Genomic DNA, 15,573 nt, shown 5'->3' on the forward strand with positions numbered 1-15,573 from the left:
GGGTTTGTTCAGCATGGAGAAAAGGCAGCTGCTTGGGCACACAACAGCAGCCCCCAGAACCTCCCCATCAAGGAGATGCAGACAGGTCCTTCACAGTGCGGTGTGGCAGAAAAACAAGAGCTAGTGATCTTAAATTGAAAAGGGAGAAGGTTCAGAGTGGCTATAAGAAAAAGAAAATAAAATCACTATGAAGAAAATAACTCCTTGGAAGTTTTCAAGACATAACTGGATTAAAGCCGTAACAACTTGATTTGAGTTTGTGTCATACCCTGCCTTGGGCAGGAGGTAGGATGAGAGGCCTCCCAAGGTCTTCTCCTGTCTGAGTGATTCCATAATTCCTACCTTTTCAGAGGACACCTTTCCAGTGCAGTCTATGAGTGACAGAAGTATCCACCTTCACTGCAATGATTACCCCAGGGTAGAGAGGAAGGTTGTATTTTTGTACAGGCAATGTGAGGACAGAAGAAAGCTATATCTACATCATCAACATTTATATTTGAGATATGCACCACAGGTGCAATTTAAAATAAAGAGAGGGGCTTGTGATCTTTACATAGTTTTGACAAAGATAGGTGACTCCAGAAGGTGATCAGAGCATCTATTTTGAACTCTAGGTTGTGAATGTCATTGATTTGGATGTACATACACATACAGACACAGCTCTTTGACTCCTTTCACACAACTAGTAGCTATATATGGACGGTGTTATTTTGATCAGCAACTGGTGCTGAGATGTAATATGTTCCTGTTGGCTGTTATATTTTCAGCTGTGTTGGAGAGATGTGAGTAATATGTTTATTTTGTATGTCAGTAATTTATAGTTTGCGTTCCACGGTACTTTCTGCATGTTACTAGTTTCCGTTTTTTATCCAAGATGCTTTGTAGAGTGGCCAGTTGAGAATTTAACTTTAGGATAAAGATACTTTTTTTAATTAAAAAGGTAAAAGAAAAAAAAAAAAAAAAAGCTTTGCATTAACAGATAGCTTTAGAAAATAACTGGTATGTGCATACATTTGTTTAACCCCCAGTGTAAATACATACATTCTGAAATGTATTTTAGTCCTCTAAAGAGCTAAGAGCAGCTCTCAAGATCACATGACAAGCAAAACATTTGTTAATCAGAAAAATTACAGCCTATTCATACTTATTGTTTGATTATTTCCACTCTGACCTCAAAGATCCCATTGTTGATTGAACTAGTTATAGTAACTTCTGTTTCTTTTTACAACTAGCTATTATGAGTGCAAACTATCCTTATCTCCAAATGATTGATAGGCACATTAAGAAGCTGTTCAACAGGTTGCTAGGTTTGAAGAAATGTTTAAATCATGATTAGTTATTCCTTATCAGCCAAGAATGGGAACTAAGCTCAGATAAATACATGGTGACGAAAATTAGATTTTCAACATCAAGTGCTCTCTCAGTGTTTTCTGTTTGCTATTGTTAAGCAGGGGTGCCACAGTTTCCTTTCAGTTTTATTTAAGGAGCATTTGGGCTTTCTTAGCAAACGCAGTTGTCATGTTAGTGTGCTTAGGAGAGCTAAAAAATCTTGTTCATTGATAACTTGCATCAGAGTCCCTATGTAGGTTTAGAAAGTGGAGAACAGTGAGTTATACCAAACACATTCATACTTTCACCTAAAAACCTTCAAATTACTCTAAATGGGCGAACATTTTTAAATGTGTGGATGTCAGGAGTAAATTCTCATGTGGGGATTTGGGGATTTATAGCTTTATTATTTATTTTATTGGGAAGAGGGTTTCTATCAGCCAAGGCCAGCTGTGCAACCTAAGGACCAAAAAAAAACCAACAAAAATGGAAAGGTGGGTGTTGGAGGTATAGCTTCCTGTGGTTTTACCAACATTATGAGGTCTCCAGTATCAATAGTCTGAAGAAAACTCACATATTTTGAGTACATTAGGAATGTAACAATGTTATTCTCCACCCCCTCACTGCCACGTGACAGGCAGTGTAATTTGGTACAATTTGTGAAGTCAGTATATGAGAAGAAGTACAACTTATATACCCAAAGAATAAAAAGGAACTGAGCTCATAAGTTCTTGGTTTTGGAAAAGGGCTCTGGAAAATTCAAAATCAGCTCTCTCAAAAGGGGGTTGGTGTTTCTCAAAACATGCACCACTCAGTTTCTACTCCTTGAGCTGTATTTGCAAATAAAGTCACAAAACATAATCTGACAACCAGGTTGCAGGAGACTTTCTGCTGCAAGGTTTGCCAAAGCAGAATATTTCCTTCTCCAGTATTAAACCACAACTACTTCAAACAAACCTTCAACACAACTAAAGGGAGATGAGAGCAAGGACAGAGAACTAAAATGAAAATGCCAATCTGAAAGATAAAACTTTTCTGGTTTTTCCATCAACATCTTACAAAGTATGAAAGGGCTGAGCATTCACTCCAAGTTGCACTCCGAGTACCTGAAAAGAAGGAAAATATGGTTTTCAGGTGGTTCTGAAGGTATGAGATGCTCAAGAGACAGAACCTGTAAGTAATGTATTTGCACCCAAGGTGATGAAGGTCTCAGGCAGTACTGTGTGAAACGGCTTGGCAGTAAAGCTTACCTGCAGTGCTCTGGGCACACAGAAAAGGTAAGACCATGAACACCAAGCCTGACTGGCTCAGGAAGGACACGGTAGCAAATTCTTCTATACTCAGTACCTCACATTTAAAGCCCTTGCTCAAGATTGAAAAGGCTGCTTCCATCCCTTTGTGAGACAGAGGAAGAGGAGGGAGGATACACCTCTTACACCTTCTCCCTGGCATCCCTGCCATCACCCAGGGATACCTATGGTATGCAGGTGGACTCTCTGATACTTCCCTCAGAAATGGCCCCATGTTGAACAGAATAAATAAATATTCATTAGCCCAGGGACAGTGAGATAAACAGAAGCAAAAGAAAACAGGGCTATGGCAAGCAAGGGCTGCGAAGCAGTGGAGAGAGATGGATGCCCCAAAATTTTCTGCATGCAGCAAATCTGTCATAAAAGAGCAGTGACAAACTCATTAGAGGTTATGATCACCCCCAGCTATCACAGAACCATGGTTTCCAGGTTTCCCAGATTTTCCCATGAAGACATAGAGAAACAGTATGTTGGAAGTCCTTCTGTGTGTCAAGTACTGTTCACTTCATCACCAGAGAGATGCTGCACCTCAAAACTTAACACAGTGACATTAGAGACATCTCTGTGTGTGGCTGGCCTGTGAGTTTTACACAGTGAAGCTGTTTTGGTAGTCAGCCTCAATTTCTGACTTTCCAGCCCAAGTGGTTGGTTCTCCATACACGGCAAGATGCCCCAACCACTGCCATTTAACTGTAAAAAAACCCAAATTATGCTAACAAATTTCAAAATTATCATCTCCTTACTGTTTTGTGTTTATCTTATGCTTCTCCTTGTTTACAAACGTCAAGCATATGTAGGATTGCAGGATCAAGGCAATGCTGGATTCTCCACTGTGTTCTTAGTTTGCAATTGCTTACAGCATTAGCACAGGGTAAATTAATGCTGTCTGTCACACACTCTCTGCACTTTTTATCTCTTGATGTAGCAGAAGAAAAATATTTGACCCCTGGTTTGTAAAAGCCTTTTCCACACTGTCGGTCTGCCCACCTTAGAGATGTACTACTTAAAGAAAGGAAACTTCATAAGGAAATCACAGATGCAAAATCTGCCTTAAGGAAATAAGTGGGTGGCAGCATATAATTAATAGAAGAAACCCTCCAGAAAATACTTGCTACAGACAGAATCAGTCTTTGCAGGAGACAGCCGTGACAAAATCCAAACCGTAATCTAATTTTTGTGGTATGCACATCTGAAAATAAATAAACAAAAGCAGCTTTTAGAATACCTCTCCCATTCAAGTCAGACTAGAACCTGACACAGCGTTGGAACAAAGAGGCTGCAAATTGCTTGAGTTTGGTATGACAGGTCTACCTGAAAGTCACAGCTCTTCCTGGCTGTACTAGCCAAAGGAGTATGAAGGATTGTGAATTGTTAGGTTTGGGCTGACTTGGATGTGGTATGTGACCTGGGCTGTTTAATGGCGTTTTGTATCAGTCAGCAGGGAGACTTCAATACCTCCCTCAACTTCCATGCACACCTCAAAAGAGGCAAGGAACCACCAAGAGAATATGAAGTGTAAGAAGACAATGCAAGGAGCTAGTGCTCCAAGTGGAATAGGTGTGCTGGGGGAAAGGGAAACACTGAGCTGGGAACACTAACACTGCACCAAGGGAATGAGACAGCAGCTGACCCTCAGCATGAGCCATTTGGCAGGTCCCTGAGAGGTGTGGATGTGTGGAGGCCCTGTGAGCTGCTAGGTCTACGTACACATCATGATTCCAGAAAGGGGTAAAACAGGGATACACACTGGTTTCTGACTGCTTGGGCAGCCCCATCAGCACCCCAGGAGAGCTCAGTTTGAGACACCACAGCCCAAGACTGCCCCTCAGCAGGCAGGGTTAAGTGTTGAGACTCCAGTGACCTTACTGATGCTCCATCCCTGGAAATGTTCAAGGCCAGGCTGGAAGATGCCCTAGAAACCTGGTCTTGGTGCCCATACAGGGGGGTGGTTGGAACTAGGTGACTTTTAATACCCTTTTCCAACTCAAAAATCATTCAATGATTTTAAGATCTAAGGGCTCTGGCTTCTAGTTGGAGTGCAGGACAGTACAAGTCCCACAGAGCGCTGCCCTCTTGAGATCTCTGGACTTTACACACCCTGTTCTTTGCCTTCTGTCATCTCCTCCCACCCATCTAGAGCCCTTTAGAGTATAAATGTAGGCACTTCCCACTTGAGGTAAGATTGCATGTAATCTATCAAAATGTAGCAACATAGCCCAAAATTTTACAGATGTCTGTCTATCTCCTGCAGGGTTTTCTTTTTGTTTCCCTGCTATTTCTGAAATGATTTTTGGTATTTTGGCCTGAAAAGCAATTCTTGGGCTTTTCTGTTAAACAGCCCTGGGCTCCCATGTTTTCTGGTCAGATCTGGGAAGTCCAACAATAATGGCAAACCTAGTTCTGTGCCTTTCCATGCCCCTATGAAAACCTACACAAATTCAGGAAGTTGAAAAAATTTAAAATTTGAGGTCTGCACCTGCTCAGGGTTTATCTGAACAGGTGTTTTAACCAGCTCAGGCTAAATTGCTTCAGCATCACCAAACTCTATGTTTCTCACAAGTTTGTACATGTGACTGCACTGCACAAACATGGTCCCAGGCAGGGCATGCAAGTCTGGGCAGGTATCTCTTTCTACATCTCCCACGCTGGACTCTGGTCTCACTGTGCATGAAAAACCAAGGTCTTTGCTCCCACTGTGCTCAACACTATGTTCAAGGCCCTTGGCATCAAACCTAAAATGATTACAGGATCCTTTACAGACCAGAGGTAGAAGCATTGACCCCTGTGGAGCTATGCCCTGAGTGCCCCCACAGAGAAGCTGGGCTGAAGCAAAGCAGACTTTCTTCATGGCTTGGTGGCTGTTGGAAATGGTTCGGAGTGGGAAGGGATCAGGTTCAAAAACCAAGAGCAAGAAACAAGGTGGCAGGAGGAGGAAGCAGAGATGTGGTTTGAGGGGTGAGACATCAAAGTCAGACCAGGGGATCAGAATTGGTTCCACTGGGAGGATAAGTTTTGAGAGTTAATCCCAAAGCAGGGAACAGAAACCTATGCTGGCTGGGTGTGGAGACGGGAGTGATGACTGAGTACGGAAAATTGGACTGAGGCTTGGGACTGAAGAGCCAGATAGCTGAGAAACAGTGGCTGCATGTGTACTTACTCGCTCTGCAGCATATCTTGGGGGCCTCATTTCCTGGTCATCTGAATGGCTCGGCCTGTTGAGACACGCTGCAGCTCCCATCCAGCACACATGTCCAGGTTTCCATCTCAGCATAGAGCTGGGGCATGACTAACCACACATCCAGACGTGGGAATTAGGAAGCACTCTTGGATCCAATGGTGTAAACACAGACAGCAAGTCCAGATAAGAAGCTTGAGAAAGAGGAAGACAGCAACTACATGGCCATGGTTTACTAATGGAAATGAGAAGTTTGGGCATGAGGAAGGACTGGTCAGGATACAAAAAGACAAGATGAAGTGTTGGAACTGGAGGACTCTTCAAGCAAAGCTGTAGGAATGGGAAGCAGGGTTGGGGAATGGAGTGGACATAGTATAGTGGCATGGAAAAACCAAGTGGACTTGGTCTGACAAAGCCAAGAGGCTACAGCAGTGTGACCAGGCTGAATTGTAGCAAGTCCTCATAGTGGGCTGGTACCAGCTCTGCAGGGAATCAGACATCAGGAGAGAGGTTGGATACAACTAGTGCCTACTTCAGACACTATCCACTTCCCCTTTTATCCTGTTACTTAGTTCTTGCCTGACTTGTGACACACAATAGGACTATGATGCACCCTGTCCAGTAAAAAGATACTTGACATGCTCTGTCTGATTGTGGCACTTGCAAATAGAACTTTTTTTGCTAAATAAATTCATGCCTTTTCATCCATTATGATTATTTGGGTCTAGAAGCCTAGCGTATTTCTAGTCCCAGCCTGAAATACTGAATTCTTTGTTACCTATCAAAAACACAGGTCAAGCCTTTACAGATTTCTCTGTTTGCCTAAAGCCAGTCTGGCACTTTTCTTAGACTGCTTTCCTGCTACTCACATTATTCTTTAAAACACTCATCTTTATTATAACACTTTGAGGCTCTTTATCCTCATCACTTAAACCAAAATCCTACTAGTCTTAAGAGCTTCTTTTAACACTGATGATAGAAACTGGAAATAGACCTCCCCAGAAACATTATGCTGAAAGTTGCAGCTTCTTTTTTGCAAGTTACATCCTTATAGATGACAGCCACACTGCATATTTTTTCTTCAGACAGGCTTTTTAATAAAATTCCAACAAAAATAACCCACTTCTGGACTTTATTCTGCACCATTTTTTTCTGAGGTGCTCAAAAGAGTCTATTTGCTTCACAAATCTTGCTCAGGATTGCATCATTTGCAACTCATATTTGTAACTCAAAAAAAAATTGTTTCCCAGCAAGATGCTGGCCAGGCCTCTTTTAGCAGTGGCAATAAGTAGTTTATGATCAGTTTCAACTGGCAAAAACTCCAGCAAAGCTTTTTTTACACCTCATGGCCTGGGACCAAGCCTTCCTTCCCTAGCTGAGTGCTGTGACATTTCATTTCTATAAGTACCCATGACACGTGATCCACTGTATTGCTATTTGGCTGGTCTCCAACCAGTTAGGCCAGTTTTGCTGTGCCTTATAACTGTGGTGGAACAATTTAATCCCAGGTTTTCCTTATGTGAAGGGATTGGGGTACTGGTGTGGTAGGAGAAAGCAGGGGGAATGCAGTGAGCCTGTTGTGGTGAGGAATAAGTCACTCTCTTGCAGTCTTGGAAGAGGAAATGATCTTCCTGGTAGCAGCATGGTGAGATGAGCTCAGCTGCAGTGGGCATCCAGCCATGCCACCAGCCAGACTGACCACAGTTCCAATGGGGAGGAGAAAAGAAGAAAGAAAAGATAGGCTATGAATGGTTGGGATAACCTGGTGCTAGGACTGGGAGATAAGGGAAGATGAGGGAAAGAGGATGATTCAGAGCAAGGGAGATGAGGTGATGGTTTTTAGGTCACTAAAGAGGAGGTGAAGAGACTAGATAAAGACATCTTGGTTGAAGGCTCAGGAGAGCTGCAGTACTCTGTCACTTCAGTGCTGAATAGTAGATACCTTGGACACGGTCTAGTTTTCAGCTAGGGAATCAGACTTTCACCTCCAGATTGCTGATTTTTCTTTTGGATTGGGTTGGGTTTGTTTTGTTGTAATTTTCCTTTGTTGTTGTAGTTTGTTTTTTTTTATTTCAAAGATTGCAACCTTATCTGCAAGTTTAATCACACTGTTGGAAGAGGTCTGAGACAGTCCTGTCATAAGGCTGTCTGTAGGCAATTTTGCATTTCAAATAATAACTTCTAGATTTTATATGTCTACTTTACTTCTATGTACCACAACAATCACTGGCTTAGAAATTGGTTTGCTGACATAAATCCAGTTTTCCCTTCTTACAGTCTTCCCTTTCAAGGAGTTCCTGTACCCTTCCTTGTCTGCCATGACTAGGTTACCAGAGATGCCATTCTGGTGGCACCTCAACAGGAGGATAATGTAAAATGACTTGTGGACCTCTCAGTCCTTGGAAAAGTAGTCCTGTAATAAGCCTTTGGTGCAAAAGCAGGCTACCACCATCATTACTCCTAGTAAGAAAAAGGACCACAGTTCTTAGTTGATCACAGAGGTTTCCATCTTGATCACAAGCTTGCCATCTTGACAATTGTCCAGGATTAGGCACCTAGAGATCACTGGAACCTCAATTTTAAATCTATATCTAGGAAACTATTTTAAGATAGTTACAAAGGCTATATTTGTCTCAGAATGCACATCCGCAGGTTCTGCTCTCAACTGGGCCTCAGCCAAGGCCCAAGGCCAAGGCAGCTCATAATACTTCTATTTCCTCAACAGGACATTGCAGAAGTTCACTTTGAAATGTACAGATTTTCAGAGGAGCCCATGTGAGTACTGTTAAAATGCTGTTACTGTGTTCTTTTGAAACAATAGGCATCTCAGTCTAATGCAAATATTAGTAAAACTATTCTGATCATTTACAAGCACAGCTGCAGGGAAGAATATTTCCACAAGTGCGTGCTGGGGTGCAATGCAAGCAGACTGGGATGCTAAAGGTCTCTGTGGCAATTGCTCATTTAAAGGGGACATTAAGAGCACTTATGGGGGGTTGGCAGAAGAATACCAAGAAATACTGGAAGGGAAGGTGGGAAGCCACAGGAAGACTTGTCTCTAGGGGAAGAGTTTCAAAGTATGGGAAAGAGAAGGTTGAAAATGAGAAAGAACCAAGAGAGTAGAAGTGGTGATCAACTTGGCAGCACCATCAAGAATGAAAGGAAGGTTCCACCTGTGCTTGTGAGAGGGCAAGATGTTGAAACATTCCAGCTCAAGCAAAGCCAACCAGCAGCAGATTTAGGAGGAAAGACCAAGGTTTGAAAACCACATGCATGTTCCTGGACAGAGGTGGCTTTATCACAGTGTCTTTCACTACCATTTTGAATGCTGAATCTGTCCCTCCTTTGAGGTATTCTAATTTCAAGGTTTTTCAGTGAAGGGGCAGTGTCACTGCTTGTCAAGGCTCCTGAAGCAAGCACTACAATCTCTAACATCCTCTGAGGTACGTTTCCTGTCAAAGCCAGCCAAGCTGGGAGCTAGTCAATGGATAGCTACCACTACGACCACACTCAAGTATTAGAAATATGCTCTCACTTCTAAAGGAGCCAGGTTGAGTTTTCTTCACCTCTCACCTGTCCAATGGTTCATGGATTCCCAAGGTCAGGAGCAATAAAATATTAACATCTAATCTGTCATACCACCAATGAAAACTATAATCTGGCTCATGACCTCACGTGAGTATCAGGTTGTTAACTAAAGAAAGGAATCAAATCTTCCTCTAATAAATACTCCAGACTGTGACAGGTAAAATTCAGGTCATACCTCTCCTTTGAAGTTTTAATGGCCACTCCAATTTTATGATAAAGCCACTTACCTTATGTTTGTAGTAATTTTGCAAAGCCTGAAGCGGCTCTAGTCATCTTTCGTGCTCAGTTCCCAAGGACATGGCTCTCATAAAACGACAAGCTTCAAAGGGATTATACCTCTTCTTTTCTCTCCTCTCTGTCTCTGTCTCCCTTTTTAAAGGAACATTTCTGAATATTTCCTCCCCTGTTTTCTACATAGCTCCCTGCAGAGCCTCCCCATTGAACCCTGCAACTAGACTTCTTCCTCAAGCTCTGTCACTCACCAAACCAAACCAAACCAAACCAAACCAAACCAAACCAACCAAACCAAACCAAATCAAACCAAACCAAACCAAACCAAACCAAACCAAAACAAACCAAACCAAACCAAACCGAACTAAACTAAAAAATAAAATGAAATAAAATAAATAAATAAAATAAAATGAAATAAAATAAAATAAAATAAAATAAAATAAAATAAAATAAAATAAAATAAAATAAAATAAAATAAAATAAAATAAAATAAAATAAAATAAAATAAAATAAAATAAAATAAAATAAAATAAAATAAAATGCTTTTTCCCTTTTCATTATAGTGAGGCACTTTTCTGGGTAATTTCTGCTTTTTGTCATTATTCTATTGTCAATGCAGAGCAATTTGAAGCAAATCAATAGAGCCTGTGTATTTGCATATTTCTCAGGCTCTAAGAAGGACCACATGCAGCAGAACTGCTCCCCTGAATGCCATGGGATTTTGTTTGTTTGCTTCCCTCCTTTTAAAGTCAGGGGGAAGCCAAGCTGAATCTGCCAACGCTTGAATCCAAAGCTAATGTCCATCCTGGTAAATGAAACAGCTCTGGGGAACGTTCCCAGGCGCTGGAAGGCAATTGTCTGTGCTGTTTAATTGTTAGCACAGTGCCTGGCACAGCAGAACCAGGGCCAACTTTCCCAAACAATTCCCAAGTGCAGGCCAACAGCTGGCATGGGCTGGAGCCACTCTCAACAGGCGGCTTGTGTGCAGAACAAGGAGGAGAGAGGAGGTCAGTAATATGGATGCACTGTTTCCATCTGTCCTGGTCTCAGCACCAGGGAACAGTCCCAACCGTGTTTAGTTTACGAGTACAGACACAGCTCCGGTTGCTCAAGCAAGGCTTGTACAACTATGCTGTTGCAAGGAGAAAGCTGCTTATCCATCTTGCTGGCATAAACATATATATTTGCTTGGGTTGATTGTATGCATTATGTATGCATATTAGGTTGATTGTATGCATTGCCTTGGCTGTAAGACTGATTTGTTTCCATTAATTGCTAAACATGATTTTTTTCAGATGTTCAAGCTTAAATGCAAGGATGAGATACTCGGAGGGAAAAAAACCCAACAACAAAAATATCTGTTTATTTTTCCAATTCTCCAATGGCATTAAGAATTAAAAGTCTGAGATGGAGCAGAGAGAAACTTTCTGCACTTACACTGAGTGCTGGAAAACAATTCAAATCAGGTGTCAAATCTGTCAGGCATGGGCCAAACCATCTCCAACCACAGTTGTGCAAACAGTGTGCAGTTCAAAGTAATTTGGTTTTACCTGCAAATGTGGCAGTCCCAAATGTTTCTCCAGGCTTGGAAAGGTGCACCAACCCACACACCTTATGGCAGCAGTGGCTGGTGGTATTTGCATGGAAAGAATATTTGCTTGGAAACAAGATGAAGATGGGTCAGGTGGTCATCCTCTTTTGAGTCACCAGACCCCAGACAAAACCCTGTTCCCCACTTTGGAGACAAAGTGAGCAACAGACAGAAGAAACGGCAGAAGTTGTCTCTAAGGGACCATCACAAAACAGCAATCCCAGACACAAGCAAATAAAGGATCATTTACCAGCCACTGTATACAAGCTACACAGCCTAACTACACAAAATAATCTCCCGAAGATGACAAAACAGGAACATGTGGGTTCCCTGAGACTAATTTGTCTGCAGATAGTACATGTCAGAAATAGCTGGTATTCAGAACTATCTTTTCAGGGCACGCTTCTTTAAGGTTACTGAAAAGTTCCTTTATTCAAGAACTTAGCTTAAATGTCCTAAGGCACAGAATGTACTCTGAAAATACTCACATTTCATTTGATTGCTGTTGTTAATGTTTCAGAAATGAAGTAAGTTTTCCCCCGGGGACACTGAGCCTGGCTTACCCATTTGTCTGAGCTTCTTCAAAGGAGGAATGACTCTTAGTTCTGGCCTGATAACAGCACAGGAGAAAAACCAAACACAGTATTAGGAAAATAGCAATTTATTAATTTTTTGGGGTGGAGGGGAAACCACAGTTAAATTTAGTAATAGTGTATAAATATTTGTATAAGAAAACTACTGTTATTTCATTACTTATGTGAGAACACAGAGAACATAAAAACAAGCCAAACCAATTTCAACTTTAAGTGTATCTGAACATATTTCTATTGCTTTTTCTTACCCACACTTTATGAATTTGAGTGTTCATTCAAGGGATTCATCACAGATGGGCTGAGGGTCAGGTTTGGACCATGCAAGGCTCTTACTGACTGATAACAGGCAGCAGAGAAAATGGTGTTAATCAGGCAAGAATACTGCCATCTTCCACAGCAGAAATCTCACTGTATTCAAATGAAACTGGAAAATAAATATATTTTAAAGGATCAGATCTGGATCTGGCCCCAGACTGCAGATTAAAAGATTGGCATCCAGAAATTTGTTGTGAAAACTCCCCAAGAGCAATACACTCGGACTTTAGTTCTTCTTTTCTGTCATACTTAAATACAGCCAATTTTTCAAATTAAACCTATTTCAGCATATTATTTCAGTCAGTGATGGTGGTTGCCCAGTCGAGCCCAAAGTGTACAAGGTGCCCAGAGTCACCTACAAGGTGGTGACAGTGCTCACTCGGTGCCAGCTCTGCACCAACACCACCAAGGAAGAAGGCTGCTCCCACAGACCCAGACCTCAGAGCATCCCTGGTGCCAACGCAGCCCGCAGAAACAGATTTCTCAAGCCTGCTCCAGTCATGTGAGTTACCGAAGCTGCACACTTCTTCTCACAGAAGCAAAACATCTGATCCACCTAAAAGGGATTTAGCACCTATGGTGGGGTGTAATGTAAGCACACAATCCAGAAAACATTCATATTCCTAATGTTTTACACTACAGCTTAAATTTAAAAGAGTTTAAAATTCCTTATGGAGTCCTAGAGATGTGCTTTTGTAGATTTGTAGCAGAGTCTCAGGCTTCATGCTTTTAGGGATTCAATGTTCACCCCCTTTCAGGTTCCAGAAACAAGGTGTTGCCCTGCCCAATTCCTCTTGGGTTCTTAATGTCAAAGGCACACTTCTGGATCACTTTCTATATGTCCATAGCATGAAGCTTTTCACAAGCTGTTGCTGGCTTTTTTTTGCTAAACCATTGGCTTGAAGGAATTTGGTGATGGTTCCCTTCTCTGATGGAGTAACCTATGAAGTGGGATAGTGCTCCAGTGGCCTGCAGATGCAGTACTGGCTCCTCCTGGCCCTGAGAAAGCCAAAAGCACACGCACACAACTTCCCAGGATATCCAGCAGGCCATGGACTATTCAGGGACATAGTGAGAGCTCACTGCATTTGCATTCATCCTCTTCAAGCAGCAAAGACTAGCGAATTCATGGGACTGGAAAAAGAGAATGATGAGTCTGCATCCTCTCAGCGCGGGTACTGACCTGGGAGACTGGGACTCTGGTCCCTCTGAGGGGTCTATGTCCTTTTTTTGGTCTAGTGATCCACCCCAATGGGTTGGAAATAATGACAAACCACAATAACAATAGCCAGCTAAACAAAACAAGTATAAACAGAAACAACAACTGAGGCTGGGAAGAGAAATGGCCTTTGGGGATATTATTTTGAAGAGACTTGAGACTTTGATTTCCCAGGCAGAGGAGATGGCAAATCAGCCAGTATGACTCCTTGTTTCTTGAGAAAGAGAAAAACCACATTTTTCAAAATCTTCAAAATCTAGCCAAAGCTGTTGAACTGACTCTCCTACAGTAAAAAAAGTGAGATGGGAAAACAGGGAGGTCAGAACAAAAAACAAAGGTTGGATGCCCCATGACTCCACTCTGAAGCTTTTCTAAGTTGCTGCCTCAAAAGTAGAGAATCTCCCTTGGCAACACATATCTTCGCTTGATCCCATGGGAAGGAGAAGGCTCTAATCAGCTTCCTGAGCCCTGGGATAAAGATCACACTAAGTGCAAAAGTGTCACAGCACGTCCTATGTATTGACACAAGCACTGCACATAACAACAGAAAGTTTGCCCTGCTATACAGCATAGGGAAACTGGCAGGACACAAACAAGCCATGCTGTTATTTATGCCTCAAATTCAAACCTGGGGCAGGTGAGAAGGCAGCCAGTGCCCCAGCCAGCACCAGAGCAACACCAGGCCACAGGCAGGCAGAGCAGGGCTGGGGCAGCAGTGGCCCAAGCCCATCACTGCAGCTGCCCAGCTGGGTGGGAAGGAGCAACAGGAGCTGGAGCTATGGGAGCAACTGGAAATACAAATTAAGTCAGATACTGACAGGCAGCAGAAACAGAACAGGGCAGAGACTGGGAAGGAAAAGTGGAGAAGGAGCCCTGTTTTAACAAGCTACCCTTGAGACCTCATTTCAGGATGCTGTCTGCAGCCACCTGAACAGATTCTCCTGCAGAAATAACTCACATTTCTAACCTGCCTAGCTGAAGTTACTTTATTTTTCAGTGTGAATTCACTTTGTAATATAACCACCCTTCTCCCTCTCGTATGTCCTGCCCCCCCCACCCCCCATCGAGAAGACTCCAAAATAAAGACATTATCTACTCCTTGGAAACAGAAATTCATTGTTACATTTCTTTCTCAATACAGTACACGTAACGGGGAACAGTTTTACATTTCCCCAGCTGCTTGGAAATTTGGAGTGGACACTAGGGAGCACCAACTTTTTCCTCAGCTAACCTGTGGAGCTTGCTGCTGTTACAGCTCACTAAAAGCAAGTATTTGCCAGGATTCAGAACTGAATTGAATGTGCAAATGAATATGCACACACACATCTCCCAATATATATTTATATACATATTTTTATATAAACAGCAACTACTTTTAGAAAGGACAATAACAACATCAAAGGAGTCTGGTGAACAAAGGTGTTCCTCATTTGCCACAGACTGGCCTTTGTTGTAGACAGACGGGGCTCTGCCTGGTCTGCCATGGGTTCTTCAGTGCCCTGAGGCTGTTCAAATCCCAAATCCCAAACAAGCAGCATTGGTGAAGGTGCTGGATACATTGTAGATGACAACAACAACCTAATGGTTAGTAGTGCAGGACAAGAGGAGCAGGTAAACACAAGCAAAGTACGCAAGTCACTTTATTAAAAGCATACCCATTGGGCTGCCTTCTGCTACTTAAAGTGGCCAATAAATTCCCTCTGTCCTAACACACTCAAGTGCCAGGATACACAATTCAGCACATGAGTAATCAGCCACATTCTTTAGGCTAAGAGTAAGTCCTTGTGCTCATGCAGGTCAATAGCAACATCACTGTGGTAGCTGCAGAGCATAACAGAGCCTCATTACCCACCAGATTAAAACAAGGATCCATGCAAGGATCCCTTGATGAGGGTAACAAGGTTCCCCAGTGGGCAGAGGCACTTCTGTGGATAATCAGGCTGTAAAGTCACATCGAAAATCATGGGAAGAGACTCAACACCCAGTCAAGTGGAGGATGAGGTGCTCATGTGGCCACCAGAAAAACCAGTTGGCCTACTGGATTTTCTCTCTTCGCATGGAATGATAATTCGGGTTCTGAAGGATAATTGGAGAGTTGGAACTTGAGGGTGGCCTCGGTACCTTGGGGGACTCTGCGTCAACTGCTGTAAAGGAACCAAGCCAGGGGCTATGGTAACAGTGCTTTTTCTTGTAGATTTTCATACCAGGCAAGCTGTTGAACT

Source organism: Poecile atricapillus, chromosome 1 (assembly GCF_030490865.1).
Source record: "Poecile atricapillus isolate bPoeAtr1 chromosome 1, bPoeAtr1.hap1, whole genome shotgun sequence".
In the NCBI taxonomy this organism is placed as follows: Eukaryota; Metazoa; Chordata; class Aves; order Passeriformes; family Paridae; genus Poecile; species Poecile atricapillus.